Source organism: Balaenoptera physalus (assembly GCF_965194825.1).
Source record: "Balaenoptera physalus genome assembly, chromosome: 2".
Taxonomy (NCBI): Eukaryota; Metazoa; Chordata; class Mammalia; order Artiodactyla; family Balaenopteridae; genus Balaenoptera; species Balaenoptera physalus.
Window position 1 is genome coordinate 126,649,961 of NC_138883.1, and position 23,547 is coordinate 126,673,507.

At 43.3% G+C, this 23,547-nt stretch overlaps 1 pseudogene across 1 annotated transcript; it reads right to left on the reverse strand.

Moving 5' to 3' along the window:
* Nucleotides 1-15,850: 15,850 nt before the first annotated feature.
* LOC309655233 (protein lin-28 homolog A pseudogene) lies at nt 15,851-22,938 on the reverse strand (annotated as a pseudogene). Its single transcript has one exon. The product of its transcript is annotated as a protein lin-28 homolog A pseudogene (transcript).
* Between the last annotated feature and the right edge of the window lie 609 nt (nt 22,939-23,547).

Below are 23,547 nucleotides of genomic sequence, written 5' to 3' on the forward strand. Positions count from 1 at the left end.
GTATAGGAATGCAAGGGATTTCTGTGCATTAATTTTGTATCCTGCAACTTTACCAAATTCATGGATTAGCTCTAGTAGTTTTCTAGTGGTATCTTTAGTATTCTCTATGTATAGTATCATGCTATTTGCAAACAGTGACAGTTTTACTTCTTCTTTTCCAATTTGAATTCCTTTTATTTCTTTTTCTTCTCTGATTTCCGTGGCTAGGACTTCCAAAACTATGTCAAATGACAGCGGCTAGAGTAGATATGCTTGTCTTGTTACTGATCTTAGAGAAAATGATTTTAGTTTTTCACCACTGCGAATGATGTTTGCTGTGGGTTTGTTGTATATGGCCTTTATTATGTTGAGGAAGGTTCCCTCTACACCCACTTTCTGGAGAGTTTTTATCATAAATGGATGTTGAATTCTGTCAAAACTTTTCCTGCATCTATTGAGATGATCATATGGTTTTTACTCTTCAATTTGTTCATATGGTGTATCACATTGATTGATTTGCATATATTGAAGAATCCTTGCATCCCTGGGATAAATCCCACTTGATCATGGTGTATGATCTTCCTAATGTGTTGTTGGATTCTGCTTGCTAGTATTTCGTTGAGGATTTTTGCATCTATATTCATCAGTGATATTGGTCTGTAATTTTCTTTTTTTGGAGTATCTTTGTCTGGTTTTGGTATTAGGTTGATGGTGGTCTCATAGAATGAGTTTCGGAGTGTTCCTATCCTGTGCAATTTTTTGGAAGAGTTTGAGAGGGATGGGTGTTAGCTCTTCTCTAAATGTTTGATAGAATTCACCTGTGAAGTCATCTGGTCCTGGACTTTTGTTTGTTGGAAGATTTTTAATCACGGTTGCAATTTCATTACTTGTGATTGGTCTGTTCATATTTTCTATTTCTTCCTGGTTCAGTCTTGGAAGGTTATTTCTTTCTAAGAAATTGGCCATTTCTTCCAGGTTGTCTGTTTTATTGCCATAGAATTACTTGTAGCAGTCTCTTATGATGCTTTGTATTTCTGTGGTGTCCGTTGTAACTTCTCCTTTTTCATTTCTAATTTTATTGATTTGAGTCCTCTCCCTCTTTTGCTTGATGAGTCTGGCTAAAGGTTTATCAATTTTGTTTATCTTCTCAAAGAAATAGCTTTTAGTTTTATTGATCTTTGCTACTGTTTTCTTTGTTTCTATTTCATTTATTTCTGCTCTGATATTTATGAGTTCTTTCCTTGTACTGACTTTGGGTTTTGTTTGTTCTTTCTCTAGTTCTTTTAGGTGTAAGGTTAGACTGTTTATTTGAGATTTTTCTTGTTTCTTGAGGTAGGCTTGTATAGGTATAAACTTCCCTCTTAGAACTGCTTTTGCTGCATCCCATAGGTTTTGGATCGTCGTGTTTTCATTGTCATTTGTCTCTAGGTATTTTTTGATTTCCTCTTTGATTTCTTCAGTGATCTCTTGGTTATTTAGTAACGTATTGTTTAGCCTCCATGTGTTTGTGTATTTTACATTTTTTCCCCTGTAATTGATTTCTAATCTCAGAGCATTGTGGTCGGAAAAGATGCCTAATATGATTTCAATTTTCTTAAATTTACCAAGGCTTAATTTGAGACCCAAGATGTGATCTATCCTGGAGAATATTCCGTGTGTACTTGAGAAGAAAGTGTAATCTGCTGTTTTTAGATGGAATGTCCTATAAATGTCAATTAAATCTGTCTGGTCTATTGTGTCATTTAAAGCTTGTGTTTCCTTATTAATTTTCTGTCTGGATGATCTGTCCATTCGTGTAAGTGAGGTGTTAAAGTCCTCCATTATTACTGTGTTACTGTTGATTTCTTCTTTTATAGCTGTTAGCTGTTGCCTTATATATTGAGGTGCTCCTATGTTGGGTGCATATATATTTATAATTTTAAAAGAAGATAATATTTATCTTCTTCTTGGATTGATCCCTTGATCATTATGTAGAGTCCTTTCTTGTCTCTTGTAACATTCTGTATTTTAAAGTCTATTTTTATCTGATATGAGTATTGCTACTCCAGCTTTCTTTTGATTTCCATTGGCATTGAATATCTTTTTCCATTCCCTCACTTTCAGTCTGTATGTATCCCTAGGTTTGAAGTGGGTCTCTTGTAGAAAGCATATATATGGGTCTTCCTTTTGTATCCATTCAGTGAGCCTGTGTCTTTTGATTGGAGCATTTAATCCATTCACGTTTAAGGGAATTATCGATACATATGTTACTATTACCATTTTCTTAATTGTCATGGGTTTGTTTTTGTAGGTTCTTTTCTTCTCTTGTGTTTCCCACTTAGAGAAGTTTCTTTAGCATTTGTTGTAGAGCTGGTTTTGTGGTGCTGAATTCTCTTAGCTTTTGCTTGTCTGTAAAGCTTTTGATTTCTCTGTCAAATCTGAATGAGATCCTTGCCTTGTAGATTAATCTTGGTTGTACGTTCTTCCCTTTCATCACTTTAAATAAGTTATGCCGCTCCCTTCTGGCTTGTAGAGTTTCTGCTGAGAAATCAGCTGTTAACCTTATGGGAGTTCCCTTGTATGTTATTTGTCGTTTTTCCCTTGTTGCTTTCAATAATTTTTCTTTGTCTTTAATCTTTGCCAGTTTGATTACTATGTGTCTTGGTGTGTTTCTCCTTGGGTTTATCCTGCCTGGGACTCTCTGTGCTTCCTGGACTTGGGTGGCTATTTCCTTTCCCATGTTAGGGAAATTTTCGACTATAATCTCTTCAAATATTTTCTTGGGTCCTTTTTCTCTCTCTTCTTCTTCTGGGATCCCTATAATGCAAATGTTGTTGTGTTTAATGTTGTCCTAGAGATTTCTTAGGCTGTCTTCATTTCTTTTCATTCTTTTTTCTTCTGTTCCACTGCAGGGAATTCCAGCATTCTGTCTTCCAGGTCACTTATCTGTTCTTCTGCCTCAGTTATTCTGCTATTGATTCCTTCTAGTGTATTTTTCATTTCAGTTATTGTATTGTTCATCTCTGTTTGTTCTTTAATTCTTCAAGTTGTTTGTTCTTTAATTCGTCTCGGTCTTTGTTAAACATTTCTTGCATCTTCTCGATCTTTGCCTCCATTATTTTTCCAAGGTCCTGGATCATCTTCACTATCGTTATTCTGAATTCTTTTTCTGGAAGGTAGTTGTTTTTCTGGGGTTTTATCTTGTTTCTTTATCTGGTACAAAGTCCTCTGCCTTTTCATTTTGTGTATCTTTCTGTGAATGTGGTTTTCCTTCCACAGGCTGCAGATTTGTAGTTCTTTTTACTTCCGCTCTACCCTGATTCTTATCAGCAACTCTGCCCTTGAACCATTGTTGTAAAACTCCTCACCAAATTCTCCCAGGTTGGGACACACAGTTCTGAGAAGCATGAGCCCACTGTATCCCCCTTTGCCTGGCAAAGCAATAAAGCTATTCTTTTCTATTTCACCCAAAATTCTGTCTCTGAGATTCGATTCAGCATCAGTGCACAGAGGCTCAGTTTTCAGCATCAGGTGTTTTGTTCTCTTATCAGTTCTCCGGCTGGACCACTGCCTGCCATGTGGAGCTCCTGGGTCAGTTTCCAGGGGTGGCAGGCTGTATTGGGTGCAGCCTGGCTGGCTTGCGCTGGTACCTTTTCCTTGTCAGGAGCTCAGCTGGGCTGGAGAGGGCTGAGCTGCCAGTGTCAGAGCAGCTGGTTAAGTCAAGTCACGAGGAAAGTAACGTTTAAAACTTTAATCATCCGCTGTGATCCTGTAAGCAACAGGTAAAGCCAGAGAAAAGTGCAGCTTCCCCATTTCCCATTTTCCCTTCTGGACTGGCAAGCCGGCTAAGGGTCAGCACAGACATGCAGAGCAGGTGTGATCATCTCACTGCTAGGGGAGCACTGAAAAAGAATGGGCTTGGAGGTGAGAGAGAAAGAAAGGCCAGGATTGGAAAAGCACTGGACCCTGATTTGGAGAAAAGTGTTTCAGGCCTCCCCTCTGCCCTCTCTCCCATGAAGAGGTCTCAGCAGAGGCACTGTGCCAGATCCTACCTCATAATTTCCTATATAGGAGCAATAGGAATAATTTTCACTCCTAATCAACATCTAACCAATTGTTGGGGCCCAGGGTAGGCAGCCCCAAAATGTGCCTCAATGGCATATTGATTATTCTGAATTAAAATTACTTAAGAAATGACCAGTGCAAGAGATACACTCTGACCCTCCTTTCTTTCTCACTGAGAGCAGGAAATAAATCACTCATGTGAAAGGTGCCCTGTCTGCATCTGGAGGTAAAAGGGCACCCTTTTAGCCAGAGATGAGGAATTCGGGCTGAGAAGTCTATATAGACAAAGTTTGTTACTTCTTTAATTTACTACCCTAAGCCCAAACTCTGTTTAGATTCTTCACTAATTAAGCACTCAAGGCCAAATTTCTCTGCCCTGTCAGTTCCTTACAAATTTATTGTTTCTTTTTCTAAAAAGTGTAAAAGCTGCCTGCCTTCTCCACTTCTTAGGTCCCATTTCTATGAGACCTCCACATGCATGAATTAAAATGTTCCTTTCTCTCTTGTTAATCTGTCTTGTGTCAATTTTATTAGTCCAGCCACAAGAACACCAGAGAGGTGGAGGGGGGAATGTGCCCCTTCCCGACACAATTGTGAGATTCCCTTGAGCTGACCTTCTAAAGAGACCCCAGTGTTCCCCTGCTCCCCTTCCTCACTACCATGGCCTTAGTCCTGAGCCCAAATCCTCCCACCTGAAAGATCATCAGCCTCCCACTGGCTTTCACAAGCATTCAGTAGGGTACATTGGGACTGGAATGGCATCAGGTGGCAGCCCCTGACACATCCTCCATGACTTTCTATTTCTGTATCTATGATGATGCCTTGAATAGAGACAACATGGCAGAAACCATAACTCCTTACAGACTCAATGTGCACTTTTATCTCCTACAACCAAAGAGACCAAGTGAGGTGCAAGTGGGATCAGCAGGGCCCTGGGTTGCCCACCTCCTGTGGGTGGTGGGATACCAACCACAGGATAACTGGGCTGCCGCAGCCCCTGTCTTTGCCCCATTCAACTCCACCCCACTCCTCTCAGCCATTACTCCCACACAAGTTAAAGATCCACGACATGACAATAGGGCAGGCATCTCTCAGTGGTAGTGATACCCAGAGGGAGGAGATGTTGTCCCCTGCAGAGGGCATGGTTAAAGGGGCTGGCAATATTTTCAGGTACACTTTCCTGGATATTCCAACATGCCCCCATATCCCCTCATCCCCTCATCATAGCTGCCATCACCGACAGGAGTATCTTGCCTAGATGTGTTAGAGGAAAAAAAATCGACAATGTTCAGATTATGGGGGGAGTTTTTTGAATTAGACATAGAACCGGTTCCTATCACCTCCATCTCCATTTCTCTCTTTTCATTTCTAGACTACAGGTCCAGAAAACGAGCCAGCTCAGCTGAACTCCTGATACACTGCTACAGTGAGCAGGGACGTCACTGCCATTCTGGAACTGTCAAAAGCCTGGAGTCTGCGAGACGTTTTGGAGGAATGCTAGTGGATCACTTGCAAGAATCTGAAGGTCTAACAGCACATTGCCAATGGGGTTTAGGAAGAGCTAGCAGATTCTGTGAGGCATTCTTGGAGGCTGCCAGTGGATTGTTCATGTAAGCTTTTTGGTTTTCAGAGGGAACATTGATCCATCTCTTTAGACCCTGACTCCGTGGCTGAGCTCCACCAAGGGGTAGGATCAGAGGAGTAATGGAGAGGGGTCAGAGAAAGCTGGGGAAACAGTTCTGGAACCACTGTTTATGAAACCTAGTCAATGGGACCAGCTGTGGTCAAGGGGAGGGGGGGTCCTTGTGAAATGGAGCAGGACCCTGTGGGGCCTTCCCAGGACAGATTCCCCCCCTCCCCACTATGTCCTCAGCCTGCCTTTTGTCTGAAGAAAAACTTTAGTCAAAGAATAAGTTTAATTAGAGAAGTTAAAAAAAAAAATCAGTAGCGAAAGAAAGCGATCAACCAGGACCAAATAAATAATAATAGTTTAGTCATTAAGCAAAGTCAAGGACATTTAGTTCCCCCTCAAGGGCTATAGATAATGTTCTGAGCCATATCCTTTGAGCTGTTTTGCAGATACTGAAGCCCCCACCAGGTGGAAGAAGTTAACTACATGATGACCAGACTGTAGCCATGACATAAGCTGCCACAATTCTAAGAACTGGCCCCAAGGAAATGGGAACAAATCGACCCTGGAACTCAAGATTAACTGTACTTAAAAAAATCAAGATGACTCTCATCAGACCACTTCATGACTAATTTTAAGATGACTGTCAGAGCTGACTGTGCTGTTTCTGCATGTAGCCCCTTCCCTCCTCCTATACACCCCTTAAACTCCCCTTTAAAAGCTCTTGCCCACTGATTGGCAGTGGGGAGTCAGCTTTTGGACATGAATCCACCTCTTACCCCTGGTTGCTGGCCTCTTGAAAGCAACCTTTCCTTTCTACCAACACTGGCCTCTCGAGTATTGGCTTTAGGGTGGTGAGCAGCTGGGACTGAGTTTGGTGACAGTTGTGAGCCTAGGGACTCTAAGCAGGTCCCTGGTGCCCATAAACACCCTTGAAGCAAGCTGTTGGAACTTAGAAGATGTAGACGCCCTCTGGAGGTAATCTTGCTAAAGCTTGCAAGGGAGAGTGACACAGTGTGGGACAAGTCCACTTCCTCCTTCAGAGGGCCTGACGGCTGCCCTGCCAGGACAACTGAAGACAAGAAGCAGCCACAGCCTCCCAGGCACCACATCCTCCCCCTGCAGGGAAGTGAGCTTAGCTCAGTCCTGCACCTGTAGCCCTCCTGGGGGTCCCAGCAGCCAGGAAACAGCTGTTCACCTGGCCCACTGCACCATCCTCTCCACTCCTTTTCCTCCCTGGATAACTTGGACTGTACTCCTTGTGTGTGTGTCCTGCCTGTCAGGCCACCCAGGCCTGGAAAATGTTCAGGTATTCAGATCAACTTCAACTTCCTGGACAGAACTGTGAGATGCCTGAATTGATGCTAGGGGCCAGGTTGGAGATTCATTCAGAAACTTAAGGAGGACTGACTTTCTAAAGTAGACCTTAATGGGCTATGAGACTTTTTGCCCTAGCTTGGTGACAGTTGGAACTCATGGCTACTTTTGAAACCGAGTCCCCCTAAAATTGAGTTCCCTTGCTGAGTTTATGATTATCTCTCTATCCAAAATGGTATTCCCTTGCTGTTCTTCCCTGACCTCAATCCCTTTCTTGTCCCCTCAGACCTCAATACTGGGCTAACTGAAGGCTGATCAACCAGAGTCAGATGACTCAGATTGCTGTTGTCAATAACATCATTAATGTACAACTCAGGTTGTTTCTCCAGGGCAAGATGATCTCACAGGAACCACCCTCCCCACCCTCAACCATGGACCACCTGGCCAAAGAATCAGAAACCGGAAACATCCTGACCCCCGAAACTATGACCAAGAAATGTCACAAATGTCTCAAGGCAATGGTTAGTTCCAGACTCTTTGTTCTTCCCTTTAAAAACACCTGCAACTCAAAGGCCAAGTTGGGGTGAATATGAGGTTTTCTCCCACTCCCATGCTCGGAGCCCTGTAATAAACCTTTACTTTGCTGCAAACTTCTGCTGTCAGAAGTTTGCAGCTGGGTTTTCTGTGTCCTGGGCACATCAGCCTTTGCTCAGCAACACTTCCAATCCGTCAGGCAGGCCTGGTCATCTGCATGGAATAACCTCAATTTTGGCATTGGTTGGCTGTTGACTCAGACTAATGAACCAATCTTGTCACAGCACCTCAAAGTCTAACCTATTGAGATCCAGGACAGGGTAGCCCATGTTTCTCAACTAAGTCCTGAAAAAAATCAAGGAGTGATCTGGCTCCAGGCCAAAATCTTGTGTGATTTATCAGGCTCGACCACAGGTAAGCCCAAGCCTTTGCCTGGAGGCCTCAGGAGGAAGCTGCCTTCCCCACACAGACTGGGACAGGCAGGCTTGGCAGTCTCTGGGAGCTGCAGTAAGCACCCTGCTCCCTCCAACCGTGTTCTTGGGCATATTTGCTTTCCTAGCTTGGGTGCTCTCATTTGGAAGCCTCCTTCTGGGACACCACATTTGGTCTTTTTGGTTGTAGGAGATAAAAGTGCACACTGAGTCAGTAAAGAGTCATGGTTTCTGCCATGATGTCTCCATTCAAGATGTCATCATAGATACAGAAAGTGGAAAGTCATGGAGGATGTGTCAGGGGCTGCCACTTGATGTCATTCCAATCCCAATGTCCCCCTACTGAACGCTTGTGAAAGCCAAAGGGAGGCTGATGATCCTTTAGGTGGGAGGTTTGGGGCACAGGACTAAGGCCATGGTAGTAGGAAGGGGAGCAGGGGACCACTGGGGTCTCTTTAGAAGGTCAGCTCAAGGGAACATCACAATTGAGTAGATGTAGATTATGAGTGAAAATAAGTGAGAAAGACACTCTCAGGTTTTCCTATGTGGGTGAACCTGGAGTCAATGGGCACATTATGGACATTTAACTTTTTATCTCTAACATCCACTCCTTTCAAAAATATCCTAAAGAGTAAGAACTGGGTCATCTTCTCTGGGCTGTCTACAACACCTAGCTGTGTGGACCACTTAGAACAAGTCATTATATTCTTCTAGGATGAGCTTTTAGCCTTACACTCCCATAGGCATTGGGGTGGATGTTTAGCCCCATGAGCTTGATAACTGTCTCTGGGGCTCACTGAAGAGCTCAGAATGCGCTCCCCAAGATCTCCACATCTGCTCGACCCTGTTTACAATAGAGGCTGTGCTTCCAGGGCTTAGCTCCTGTGTCACCAAAGTCCAAAGCATGGAGTTTGGAATAGAATTTAACCCTCAGGACACATTTATGCTTTTGCATCCTCTCTTGCTTAGTACAGTAAGTCCCATACATACGAATGAGTTCTGTTCCAAGAGCATGTTCATAAGTCCAATTTGTTCGTAAGTCCAACAAAGTTAGCCTAGGTACCCAACTAACACAATCGACTGTATAGTACTGTACTGCAATTGGTTTATAATACTTTTCTCACAAATGATACATAAAAAGCGAACACAAAAAATAAACATTTTTAATCTTACAGTACAGTATCTTGAAAAGTACAGTAGTGCAATACAAAAGCTGGCATACAGGGGCTGGCATTGAGTGAACAGGCAAGAAGAGTTACTGACTGGAGGATGGAGGGGCGGTGAGAGATGGTAGAGCTGAAGGATTGTCAGCAATAGGAGATGGAGGGCGAGCTGCAATTTCATGTGAACTATCTTACGTGATTGGACATGCAAATGCACGTTCACATCTTTGAAAGTTCGAAAGTTGAAGGTTCGTATGTAGGGGACTTACTCTATATTTCCTGTATATTTATTTATATCTTAATGTGAATATAGTATTAACCCCTTTTGAAAAACAAAATTCAACTGAATCAATTTTAAAGCTCTCATTGGTTCTATTTGACGATTCATGAATTGGGCAGCATTCAATCTAGCAGATAGAAAGGAGCTCTGAGAAATTGCACAACATTAAAAGAACTTTTATAGGCAAAAGAGAGTGGGACAAAGAAGTAATACTAGGCAGAAAAGCAGATTGGTTATTGCAAGTTTACTTTCCTTAGGAGAATGACAGGGGTCTATCAGGCAGATGACTTCACTGGTGCTGATCAGGTGATTCTTTGTTGACTGGTTTAAGATTCCACTCCTGAGAGAGCAGAAACTGTAATTAAGTCTCAGTTTGGTGAGGTGGGAGCTTAGTAGATGCAACTCCATGTTGGGTCTTGTTTGTCTTGTTTTTAACACCCTTTTGAAATAATTCATAAGATTTATTAATACATTATCATGAATGATTTATTTTTATTAACAAACAAACAAAACAGAGTGAAACAAGTATAGCCCTATAAGGGAAAGTGTGAAATGCAGTGAGAGTAAACCAGCTGGTGAGAAAGCAGGGTTTTTGCGGTTTATGCAAATATTAGGAAAATGGGTCACTGCCAATTCTACCCCACATTAAGTCATATGCCACAAGATAATTTCAGCTGTTTTGCTCCTCCCTCAGAAAGCACTAAGAAGAACTCATGCCTTTTAATAAAGCAGGCTTCTATAAAATGTCGATTGCTTTTTTGTTTTTTATAAGCATTTTGCTTTATCAACAAAAATGGAGCATCCTTTACTGAGGCGGCAAATAGAGTCATTGTTCTTATCTGCACAGGCACTCAGAGACAAAGTGGGAAAGCAGATCAGAGCCTAGAGAGAGGACAGTGGGAGAAAATCCTGAGAAATTCTGAGTTAGTTAGGCTTGGATGAGACTTGAAAACAAGACCAACACCTTCATAGATGTCACACATCATGCCTTTTCTCTGCGTAAGCTTGTGCTTCTCCTCCACTGAGGGGGAACGTTTGTTTCTCTGCTCCCTTGAATCTGAGCTGGTCTGGGACTGAATTGACCAACAGAATATAGCAGAAGTGACACTAAGCCAGTTCTTCACTTAGCTTTTAGGAGAAGTGGTCATTCCTGATCTTTCCTTTTGGAAACCAGCCACCATGTAAAAAGTGAAACCACCTTGAGATCACCATGCACAAGAAGCTCACAGCATGTATAGAAGCCGTGGAGAAAGATGCCACATGGTGAAGTCCTGACCTCAGTCCAGCCCAGCAACCAGCTGAATCCAGCCAAGTGAGTGACTGGTAGGTGTCATGCAAAACAGGAAAACCACATTGCTGAGCCCTTCCTGAATCATGAGCAAAGTAATATGGTTGTTTCTAAGCAAGTAGGTGTTGGGGGAATTTTGTTATGTAAGCTCAAAATCAAAACCTCTAGCTTCAGAGAAGATCGTCAGATAAAAATGCAGTAAAGCTAAGTATGGTAAATTCTGGGCTTGTTTCTTCTGCTCTGTATTGCAGGGGGCTATAAACCTACGAACATTCCAGTTTGCCTGGCCAGCTGGATTCTGATTAGGTTCAGTCACTTGGAGATACTGACAGGAGTTTGGAAGGTAGGAGGAAGGGGTAATTTTTCTTTTTCTCTTTTCGGGAATAGTGACTGACCCCAGGCTCCAGTGTCTTTGGCATTTCCAACAGAGGTAATAGGAGCTGTCCATGCACTTCTGTAGTACCAGCAGCTGAGGCAGTGTTGTAAATAAGTACATGCTTCAATAGTGGCCACCACAAGTGGCTGAGTGACTGCAGACTTAGCAGCCTGGGTGGTTCCGGCTGTATTATCTGCGGACTCCAAAATGTCAGCAGTAAGATGCTCCTAAGTCTGCTAATGCCACCTCCTTTCTCTTTGCTCCTCTATCCCTTCATCTATTAGAAATTCCTGAAGTGTTTTCTATTGTTGAGCTAGACATCCACATACACAGTTTTTGTAGCCCACAGTGCTTTCAGGAAACAGACACTCAAAGATGAAAATTTGAGATAGATTATCTTTCCCTGGGCATAAACACAGTAATGACCTCATTATCAGTTGAAAATGAAATGCTGTTAGTTCCTATATGCAGTAATAACATATTTACTTAAATTATAACCTGGCATTACCTGGAATAATAGGTCTATTGAAGGTAAGGTATTCAATCAACTACAGTGATGGTGGGCTGGCTATTTCTGATTGCACTGGAGAGTTACATAAAGAAAATGAGTTACTGAAGGCTTTAAACTCTCAACTCAAGATATGGTCAGAGGGCTAGAGATCTGTTACTGTGGTCCTCAGGCAATCCATTATCTTTTATAGAAATAAGTAATAAGAGGTACAACTGAAAATCAGGCCCATAATTTGATTCTGCAAGTTGCAGAATTACAACATAAGTTAGATTCATAGCCTCTCCATATCACTTAAGTGAAACTCAAGGTAGTGATTAAGAAAGAATGGAACCCCAGTGCATGGAGTGGGGATATTTGATTTGGCTCAGATGAACAGAGAATTATAAAGCCCAAATTTCTTTGAGCTTTTTCTTGCCAGTGGAAATAGTCCCCCCCATTGTCTGAAGGAAGCCAGGCTTCCCTTGCTTGAAGACTCAATCAGTGTTTTTAAGACTTTAATGTGCATAAAAATCACCGGAGTACCTTGTTAATATGCATGTTTTGACTCAGTAGGTCTTGGGTGTACCCTGAAATTCTGCATTTCTAGAAAGCTCCCAGAGGAAGCCAATGCTGCTGGTTCACAGACCACATTTTGCACCAAGGGACTCACTATGGACCTTATCCATTAAAGTTACCTTTCAAGGGGATGCCAATTCTACACCAGGTCCACCCTCACCACCCTTCAAAGCTTCCAGACCCCAAACTGGAATTCAATCTCAGCCCAGCCCAGGAGGTCAGGTATGATTCAGCATGAGATAGTTTAGACATTGAAATAATTGTAAGATTATGCCACTTTATATTAGAAGAAAGGTAAGGAATATGTGTGGGAATGGATCCTAAGATTGCTAGACCAAGGAGACAGAAGATAATGTTGGGGGTCAAACTTGTTGATATGGATCTATGTCATATAGATATAGTTTGAGAATCTGGGAATGGCTATAAGTCCAAGTTTCCTTGGTTAGTTGACTGAAACCTGAATCAGCAGTGGCCTGCCTCCATTGAGGTTGTAAAACCATACAACCACAGTAGAGGGTAGATTAACATCTTTAGGGAATTAGGTAAATAGTCATGTTGGAGTGGGATTTATCAAATGTGAACACACACCTGCCCATCCACTGGGTCCCCTAGACAGGTCCAGAAAATGTTTCCTTGATTAAGGGATTGAGAAATGCACTGGTAAAGAGAGCACCAGCTGCTTGAAAACCCTTTGGTAGCAGTCTTCCACAAGCCAGGGCCCCTGAGAAAAGCCACGAGTGTTCTTGATTCAATGGGAATCTTGGAATCCCAGAGTGTAAGAGTCCAAGAAGCAGACACAGCAGGAAAAAGGTGAGCTCAGTTACTGAAGCAGTGCTGGAGCAATAGGAATCTTTGGCAGTGGTGTCCTAGGAATGAAATCGATGGGCTGTCTACTGGAGTATTATTTGATATGTACAATTAAGAAACTCTAGGTTTGGTGGCCAGAAACTTGGCTTGAGTCACTACAATGGACTGTATTGCCTGTGGTCGAGTACCAAGAGCCAAGTCAGTTCCCAGTCTCTTTCCACTGAAGGAAGGATAGACTGAGTCCACCTGAGGAAGGACCCTGCGGCACTGCCACAAGAATAGTTTGTACGTACGTGCCCAACCCTTCCCCCAGAGGACCTATGGGCATTTATTCTGTTGACTTACTGGCTTTGATTTGACACTCATCCCTTCCTGCAGTTGTGATAGGGATGGAATAGGAAGGTTATACAGGTAGTTGTAGACATCCCAGTAGGGGATTATAGATAGAGAGGGAAACCTAGGGAACTTTGGGAGACCACGGTTAAGTTAATGATTGCTCAAGAAAGCTATTGGAACTTCGAGGAATGAAGCAGGCTTACTTAACTGTAAAACATGAGATATGCCCCCCAGGTCATTAAGTGAAAGAAAAAAAAATGTTACCACCCTTCTGCTGATTTGAATAAGTGCTATGACAGACCTAGCTTGACCTCATAGGGTCAGACACTCTCCTGCCCCATACAAAGGAGGAGCGAGTGATGTATGTCTACTCGAAGAATGAAGAAGGCAGTCTTTTTCCCCTCCCCCACTTTCCTTTGATTATAAAAATGTAGCCCACTTAATCCTCGGGGCAGAGCCCCCTCGCCTGCCAACTTGCATCTCTCACAAGCGTCCTATATTAATAGATCTACTTCTCGCCTATCACTTTGCCTCTCGCTGAATTCCTTCTGTGCTGAGACACATAGAACCTAAGCCTCAGTAAGTCCAGACACCAGGTGAGTGAATCTAATTAAAAGACCGTGGGTTCAAGTCCCAATCTGGGTTTAGGCTGGGTTCAAGTCCCGCCACGTGGGTTCAAGTCCCAATCTGAGGTGCACAGTTTCAGTTAGGCAGCTCGGAATTATTAGTATTAATGTTGTTGTTGTTATCTGTTTTTCCTGCTCCTCCAGTACTTTTGTGTGGTTCACTGGAGCTGGAAATAAATGAAGTTTTGGCCTAAGTTTATCTCAAAGTGGTTCCAGTGGGTGTGAACATACCTGATTTTGTTATGTATAATTCAAATTTCCTACTTGACAAATGACACTATCATATTGCCCCCTGAATCTTGGAGTGGGGGCTACTGTGGTCAGAAAAGACAAAATGGTAGCCCCTGGAAGTTCCCCTCCTTACAAAGGTAGTAAACCAAAAGTGATGCTGCATCCTAGGGAGAATTAGGGAGGTTAGTGCCACCAACAAAGACTTGCAAGATGCAGAAGCTGTCCTGTCATACGTCTAATTATTAACTCATCTACTTGACCTGTGCAAAAGGCACATGTTTCTGCATTCCCTTACTTCCCTGGTTAGTACCTGTTTGAATCTGCTCTTTGGTATTCTGGAAGATCTAGGAGGCTGAAGCCTTTATCCTGAAAATAAGAAACCAGACATGGAAAGGTTTTTGTACCTGGGAGGGCACCATAAGGTCCTGCTTGGTTTCGTATGCATAGAAAGGAAGATTTTATTCCCATCTTGGAAATGGCTTAGAAGCTGGGAAGGTTTCACGGCCCTTTCCACTTCCGAAAATTTGAATTTGCAAGGAGTGCTTACCTCAACCTAACCATGCGTGTGATTCTATCCGGAAGCTGATTCCATGCCTCATTAACCCATGTCATGGAAGCTGGTTAGGTGAATGGAACTTCCCTCACCGTCTACATCCCTGTGCAAACCTCTGTTAAAGCTGTATTTCTATTTGGAGACCTCTTATTTCTTTGTCTCCGGCCTAGTGATTCCTGCTTCAGGAAGATTCTTGCTTCCCTCCCCCGTGTCCTCAAACATCAGCTGCTCCTGGGGCGGCTCTTCCAGGCTCTTTCTCACCTCTTCCTCGCTAGCTCTCTATCCTCCTGCCAGAAACACTTAGTGGGAGGCAGAAAGCAGTGAATTGGCCAGCGCATTAGAATTCCCTGTGTAAAAGAAATGCTAATTATGTAATTAAGTGAGGTGATGGAAGTGTTACCTAACCCTATTGTGGTAATCATTTCACAATATATGTGTATCAAATCATCATGTTGTACACCTTAAACTTACACAATATTATAATGTCATTTATAAGCTATATAATGTCATCATAAAACAGAAGAAAATAAAATAGAATTCCTTTGTCTAATAGAGTTTGACCAATAAATATTATAATTTATTGTGATATTTTAAATGAATTATATCAAGGGCAAAAATAACAATACTGTTTACACAATCTGGATTTCCTGGGTTTATGAATTACAGGGTGGCAGGGCGGGTCTTCAAGCTCACGACCACCCGTCATGAATTCCAGCTTTCAACAATTATATTTAGTCTTCTTGCTAAGACGGATGTAAATTTACTTAACGGTGAATTTCTTAAACCTGGATTCTAAAAGTTTCATCGTTTCCCACACCGGGAGTCGAACCCGGGCCGCCTGGGTGAAAACCAGGAATCCTAACCGCTAGACCATGTGGGAGTCGATAACACTACTTTTACGAGCAAGTCAATTGAATCATTCCCCTCTGCTTCCGCTTTCGTTGCTCTGTCCTGCCTTCGTGTCGAAGCGGCCTTCTGCGCCTGCGCAGATCTTCCGCGCTCGGGACTTCTGGTCTGGTCTGGGCTGTGCTGCTTTTCTGCGCGCGGAGCCTGGAACCCGGCGCGGGGGTCTACGGCCTGCCCAGACCCCTCACACCCCGCCTCGGGGAGCCGATCCCGCACACTCAGTCCCCGGGAGGCCGCTCCCGACCCCCACCCACCCCGCCCGGGGAGCCGCCCCCGACCCTGCACACCCAGCCCGGGGAGCCTATGACCTAAATTTCTAAAAACCTGTTAGAAGGCTCCGCAGTGAGATTTGAGAAAAGAATGGTTTGAGTAACTCACAGAGCAGGTTGTGAGCCTGGCTCCCAGGTCTCAGTTTCCCGGGTTTGACGCTGAGGGTAACTTTTATTAGGTTACAATCATGATGTTTAAGGTCATAGGGCTTTTAAGTGGAATTTTGCACTTAGAAGGCAATGCATGAAGCTCAGAATAGCTCCTGGGGAACGTTTTGGGGCAAAAGACCTTTAGAGACTACCGTTTTTAAGATCTTGTTTAGGGATGGCCTTACATCAATAAAACTAAAACAAAACACCCCAAACCGTAAAGGAAGAATCCATACATTGCACTACTTTAACAACTCATACCTTGGGGGAAAAAAGTAAAAAAACAAACTACTGACTGGGAGATAAACATGTACACCCCACCTAAGAGATTGGTGTCCCATATAGAAGGAAACTACATATGATTTATAGGAAGACAAATACTGCAATATAAAAGTGAGAACTTGTGAAAAGGCCACTTGAAGAGGAACCCCAAGGCTAAAATGCATCTGAAAAAAATCTCAAACCTCACTGGCTCCAGACTAGCATTAGGCCAAAAAGCAAGTGTGAAATGTCAAAAGCTGGCAAGTATGTGGGAAAAAGGAAGTTCTTGGAAACTCATAAAACTTGATCAGGGAGGCAAGCTGTCACGATTTCCTGAACTTGCTTATGACCAAGCAATTCTATTTTTAAATTTTTGTAAAACCGGTATGTTCTGGAATTGCCTCTCAGTGAACACGAAGAAATGCTGCTATGAAAGTAATAGGCAGACCATAGGGAGGATAAAGGGCCAGCGTCACCCTAAGCAAAAATCAGGGAAGGGGGGAGATTCTTTAAGAATTTCAAATGTCTGTGTGATTAAAAAAAAAAAAAAATTCTTAATAATTGAAAATATTTGTGGGATGAAAAGGACCATACATAATGTCTACCGATGAGCCACAGACTGGAAGAAAATGTTTGATAGGAAAATGTGACTATCCTTACTATATACAAGGGAAAAAACCTTAGCAGCTTAGCTCCCTGGGAAAAAACCCACAGGGAAAGGGGATTGAGAGAGGAGGAGTTCTGATTAGTCGATAAATTGGGGAATAGCTCAGTCTTGCTTGTAACCATGGCAATACAATTTAAAACAATGCTAATATATCCAGGGTTAGGGAGGAAGTGAGGACACAAACTCAATGGAAATGGCCATAGCCCCTCTCTGGGGCTGCAGCCCAGACTTCTCTTTCCCATGGCTCATCCACGCCTGAATTGAGAGGCTTCCCAGGCCTTGCAGGAGGGGCCAAGAGCCACAAGATGGCATGAGAGTGGCCCCTGGCTTTCACTGTGTGGCGGTCACTTGCCAACCACCAACACATACATTGCATTGTTACGTCTAGAAATTGTTTTATTGCACTGAGTCATGGTAATTTGGGGCTTGTTAGTACTTCACTAAATAATGCCTTAGGTTACTAAAATAGGGACAACAGTCATGGAAAAGAATTTTCTCGTAGGTGATTAAGAGACTTTTTTGGTTTTGTTTTTGGTAAAAACAAGTACAGCAGGAAAGCTTGAATATTTTGCTTTTTTACGGAGCAGTGTGTCAGGATTCATATCTTCTGTTTGCTAATATAAACTGAAGTAATTTTTGAAAAAATTAGTAGTTAATATCTCACATTTCTATCTTTTATTGCATATTTGATGGATTTTTAATAATTTAGACTTAAGAAACTTTTAGATCTGAAATGTAACCTTGGGGATATGCAAGGCCAGAACCTCAAAAATATCTAGGAGCTTAAAATAACTTGCCCCAAATCATCCAACTAATAGATTTAGTGAAGTTCTTTTGGAGATCATCATGGGTTGACTCCATGATAAGGATAATATTAGAATATGTTGAAATGAATGAAATGAATGAAATCTAGAAAGCAATTTCTCTATAAAGAGATGGGAAATTACAGGGACAATATACATTCTGAATAAAAAGTTACTAAATTCCAATATCTTTAAATGAGTTGGGAGGTGTAATATTAAGACAGGCTGGGACCTAGGACCTGGGACCTGGGACCCTTTGCTGCAGTGCTTGTACCTGGACAAACGTCTCCTTTGTCAACAAACGTCAACAAAATACAAAGAAACTATGAGGGACTAAAAATAACTAAGTGCATGAATGTGCACTTGGGGCAAATTATGAACAATAAGATACAAAAAGACCAGAAACCCAATTGCCACTTCTGAGATGTCAGGAGAAAATCAGGGTACTGTGCATGATCCCTGCACAGAGTACCACCAAGGGAGTGAGCAGACCACTTAAGCCATCCCTCCAGCCCAATCCATGGATCTGCCCCATTCCTCACCCCATTTAAGGGACCAGCTCCCCACCCTTCACAGGGAGCGAGCAAGGGAAACTGTTACTTGTTTTCTCATGCTTCAGTGAGTACCAATAAAGCCTTGCCTGAATTTCTCATCTGGCCCGTTATCAGTTTCTATTGATTGAAGAGTCCAAGAACCTGGGTCAGTAACAATATTACTGGTAATAAATTTTTTATTAACTTGGATAACCTGAAGGTTAAAGTAGAATAATATGAATAGCTTGTGTGCGTGTGTTTGTGCATATAAATTTCTCCTGCCTTTTGATGTCAGATATCTCTGGCATAAATCCTAAATCCAAAAACTGACTAGCTGTTAATTTTTGGAAAAAGTACTGAATCTTTGAATATGAGTTCTCCCCCTTCACCCCACCAGTAACAATATATAACAGCGAGTCATTGTGAGGGCAAGTTCTTAGCATCCAGCCGGAAATGAAGGTGGTACTTGCCCAGTGTTAGTTGCCAGTGGTCACTGTCACCCCCAGAGGCTCTGGCAGAAGGCGTTGATCTGGCCACCCTCACTCAGCTGCACAACAGGATAGATCCATACCTCCTCTACTGATGGATCTTCTGGGTGATTGATTCTCCAGCTGGTGTTTAGTTCTGATTGAGGAAGTTACCTGCATTTCACCATTACTCGCTCCAGCTGCCCAGACCACTGGAAGGAAGCTACAGTGATTGCTGGAGTGTACATGGCCAATATTTGGCCTTCCTTTTTGGAGAGATTTTGTGCATTCTCTCTGCATTTGGATGTGTGCTCTTTCCCTTCTGCTCGCCTTCTTTCTTTCTTTCTTTTTTTTTCAGTACCAATAAGTCTTTATTCATTGTATTTTCCCAAGGAAAAGAAGGGGAAGGGAAAAGGGTCAGCATGTGTGTTACGAAATGATAGCAAATGGGAAAGGAAGTACCTGGCACAGCAAAATCAACCATCAAATAAACACTGCCCAGATGGGGTTGCCAAAGCCCAAGGGGGCTCAGTCTCCTGCAGTTCAGTAATGAGGGGAAGGGATGAGGAAAAGAACAGACAGGTACATGCTTTTCTACCCTCCCACCCCATAAATTCAAGATTTCACACAAAGCTTTGGTTTCTATTAGTAAACATGGAGTTACATTCGTCCGTCTCCTATTAAACAATCTTGTGGTCACTTTGACATAAGTTTCGTGCACCTGCATGAAAGTTCCTGAGGGACTTGGATATACATTCATCTTTCCTTTCGTGGTCTCCCAACCCCACTTTCTACATGGAAGGCCCCCTCATTGCTCCTTCCTACCCTAGGATTAGAGATTAAATCCATCCAAAGACAGCAGTCTGTCTGGCATGAATCACATCAAGGAATTGTCATGACTCAGGAGATTGGGAACAAGGGATGGAGAGTTCTTAGCTTCTTCAGGATTTCTGCACAAGTCATTTAATCGCAGATACCCCACTAATTAAACATATAGGTGTATGGGCTATTTTTTAGGGGGGGTACGAAGGGGGAAAGAAGAGGGGGTAGGAATCCAGTTTTTAGGACAGAAGATCTTGTTCGAAATAGGAAATAGAGGAAGGGGAACACAAAAGAAAGTGTGACTCAAGACCCCCCACTTCAAGAAGAGGGGCCCCCAAGCTTATGTTTCAGATCTTTTTGGCTGGTGCAGAACCTTTTGTCAAAGATGCTTTGGCTATTTTTCTCAATATAACAAGAAGTTTGTAAACACTAAAACCCCAAAAGAACATGGAGAAGACCAACACATTATATTTACACAAACTAGGCCACCTAGCAATCACCAAATCAGCTACTTGTGAAGTCCTATGAAGCCCAGACAAATACAATAACTAGAAGGGGGCAGCAACTGGGGAGACAAAAACCCAGGATCAGACACACATCACCCAATGCGTTCTCTTGCATTTGCCCCCTTACAACACAGTGAGGTAGGTTTGCAGTGATCTCACAGCATGTAAATGAAACCCCCCTTTCTCCTTTAGCTACCATGACACTAATCACTGTTGCAGCAGGGCAGGACACTGGCTCTGGGAACCACAAAGAAGCCATCACTAAAGGTGTCTCTGGAAGCCAAGGGGGAAAAGCCCAGAATTGTTAAAGGTTAAGGATCTTGTCCTTGCTTCATATGTCCATCCCTGGGCAGCTCAAGATGGGTACAGAGCCATCGTTCTTAAAACTGGTCCCTACCAACTCACATTTTTTACAAAAATGCACACAATACACCCTATTGTGCATGGTAGGCCTAGCCCAATCCAGTGAAGGATGGATTTGGTATGTAAAGCAAGTCAGTGCCCTGGAATTAGAGGTCTGGAACAGGAATCCTTTATCACACATACAGATGACCTCTGCCTAATCTTGGCTTCTCCTCTCTGCACCTTTTACCTGGACCAGCCTCTCCTAACCTCTCTGCACCACCTTTTCCTATTCAGATCAATTTCCAGTCTTTCAGTAGAAGGAGACCAAGTCATGGGGCAACCCAGTTAAAACCTAGTCTCCCATGAAACATTGAAGATGGTGGGGTTTCAAGAGGACACTATGGCAGAAAAGCCAGTTCTAATTGACAAAAATGAGGTAGTTCAATAGGCTATACACTCCAAAGAGTTGTTCTCTCTCGTGATACAGCAACAAAAAATATTCCTGCTGTGCAGACCCAGAGCTGCTGCCGACTTATCCCTGAGATTGCTCACGTACCTGAGAATACAGTGCAGGAATGAGGGCCTTAGATTAAAATACACAAAAATACAAAACCAGAATATTTATATTATGAAAAAAAAAGTTAAAATGCACAAGATACGTCATTCGCACACAGCCAGTGCAGTTGGCATCCTGAAGAAAGTGGGACCCAAGGTACAGTCATCCAAGGGAGCAAATAAATAAAATTGTATTGGCCCAGAATGGGGTGGGAATGAGCTTAGAAGCAGCAGGTCAACAGCTGTGCCCATAACCACCCCTTTTGCCTATCATCACAACCCACTGCTTGGGACAGTTCTCAGCACTCCATCCCAAGAGGGGGTTATGAGGAGACAAGATGTGGAAAATCCTGCCTTAACCCTGAGATATTTCCTCCCACAGACGGTGGTGGCTTGTGGGTTTAGGTCTATCAATCTGGTCTCATGCTTAATCTTTTCACTCTGGCATGGGAAATATTATTCCATAGCCTTATTTAAGAGTAAAACAACTTTCCTATCCAGGCCACTTTCAAAAGCTGGAGATTCTGGGGGTGGAGACTCAGATAAAGCATGTAGGGAGGGTTACCCCCCAAAGCCCTCACGTGCATTTGGATAGAGCATGATTGGAGTTCCTTTGCCTCACCCCTTCTCCCAAACCAAGGGGGAAGAGGGGGTGATGCTATGAACCAGCCTGAGATATATGACAGTGCCAACTGCCCCCTACCCACCCTGTCCCCACTTTCTCCACTCTACCGATTGATGCCTGTTCCTCAAAACTTTCTGATCACAAAAGGATAGCCCCCACCCGCTGTGGCTCAATTCTGAGCCTCTGGAAGCATGGCAGGGCTATGGATCTCTTCTTCCTCCTCCCAAAAGTAGGCTGGCTTTCCCTGTGAGCTGGGAGCTTGCTGGGCCTTCAGTGGACACGAGGCTACCATATGGTTGATGCTCTGGCAGAAGTGGCACTTCTTGGGCTGGGGTGGCCATTTGCATTCCTTGGCATGATGGTCTAGACCTCCACAGTTGTAGCACATATCTCCCTTTGATCTGCATTTCTAAATGTTCTTCCCTTTGGGCCACCTCTCGCTTCCAATACAGGACACCCCACCAGGGCTGGTGACTTGGATAGATTCCAGGCCCTTGGCAGACTTCTTAAAGGTGAACTCCATGGCCTCACCCTCCTTCAGGCTCCAGAAGCCCTCCATGTGCAGCTTACTCTGGTGCACAAAGACATCCACGGGGGGGTCGAGTGCGACCCTGGGGCGGGTGGTCATGGCTAGGAAGCTGAATCCCATGCACACGTTGAACCACTTACATGTGCTGGCACCATGAAAGCAGCTGCGGCTCCTCGGTGGCCCCGGCCGTGGACTCTGGTGCCTCCTCTGGCCCCTTGGTGCAGCCACCTGCAAACTGCTGGTTTGACATGGAGCCCATGGTAGATGGCAGAGCCCGAGGCCCCGGGCCCCTGGTCAGGAAGCTACTGGCCCCAGAGAAGTCCAGAGGCAAAGGGGTGGCTCAGAGAATAGGCTGCTACATCTTCCCCGGCACAATAGCAGTGGGGGGGCCCACGGCTGTTTTTGGCTTGCTTTCTTTTTCTGGACTGTGGCAGTGCTTCTTCTCTTTATTATTTATTTGACAATTGTTTAAGGCCTTGCATTTTCATCATCTTTTCATAAGTATACTTTAAAAAACTTTAAATAGAACTGCAAGCATCTTGGGGTAAGACTGTGATTGAACTGTTTTTCTGCTCTGTCCACACCAAGTACAACATAGATATGCAACATTTTTGATTGGTTTATTTCCTTTTCAATGATAGTAAGCAAGATTATGGAAATCATTTTTGGGCAACTTGAAATTTCTTAACTTGTGTTTTAAAAAATGTGTCCAGTTGGTAAAGGAGACAGTGACCACCTTCACTCTTGCTCTAAAAAATAAACAAAATAAAACAAAAAAACTGGCATTGTTTCTAAAAAGCATATTTGGTTATTCTCCAAGCCAAAACAGACTACTATTTAAAAGGTAATTGTAGGCTTCCCTGGTGGCACAGTGGTTGAGAATCTGCCTGCCAATGCAGGGGACACGGGTTCGGGCCCTGGTCTGGGAAGATCCCACATACCGCGGAGCAACTAGGCCCGTGAGCCACAATTACTGAGCCTGCGCATCTGGAGCCTGTGCTCCGCAACAAGAGAGGCCGCGATAGTGAGAGGCCTGCGCACCGCGATGAAGAGTGGCCCCCACTTGCCGCAACTAGAGAAAGCCCTCGCACAGAAACGAAGGCCCAACACAGCCATAAATAAATAAATTAATTAATTAAAAGGTAATTGTTCATTATATTGGATTAACCATACGAAATTGCCAATAATCCACTGGTTTTGATTCACAGAAAAATAGACAAGATGAAAAGGCAGAGGGATACGTACCAGATGAAGGAACAAGTTAAAACCCCAGAAAAACAACTAAATGAAGTGGAGATAGGCAACATTCCAGAAAAAGAATTCAGAATAATGATACTGAAGATGATCCAGGACCTCGGAAAAGGAATGGAGGCAAAGATTGAGAGGATGCAAGAAACGTTTAACAAAGACCTAGAAGAATTAAAGAACAAACAAACAGAGATGACCAA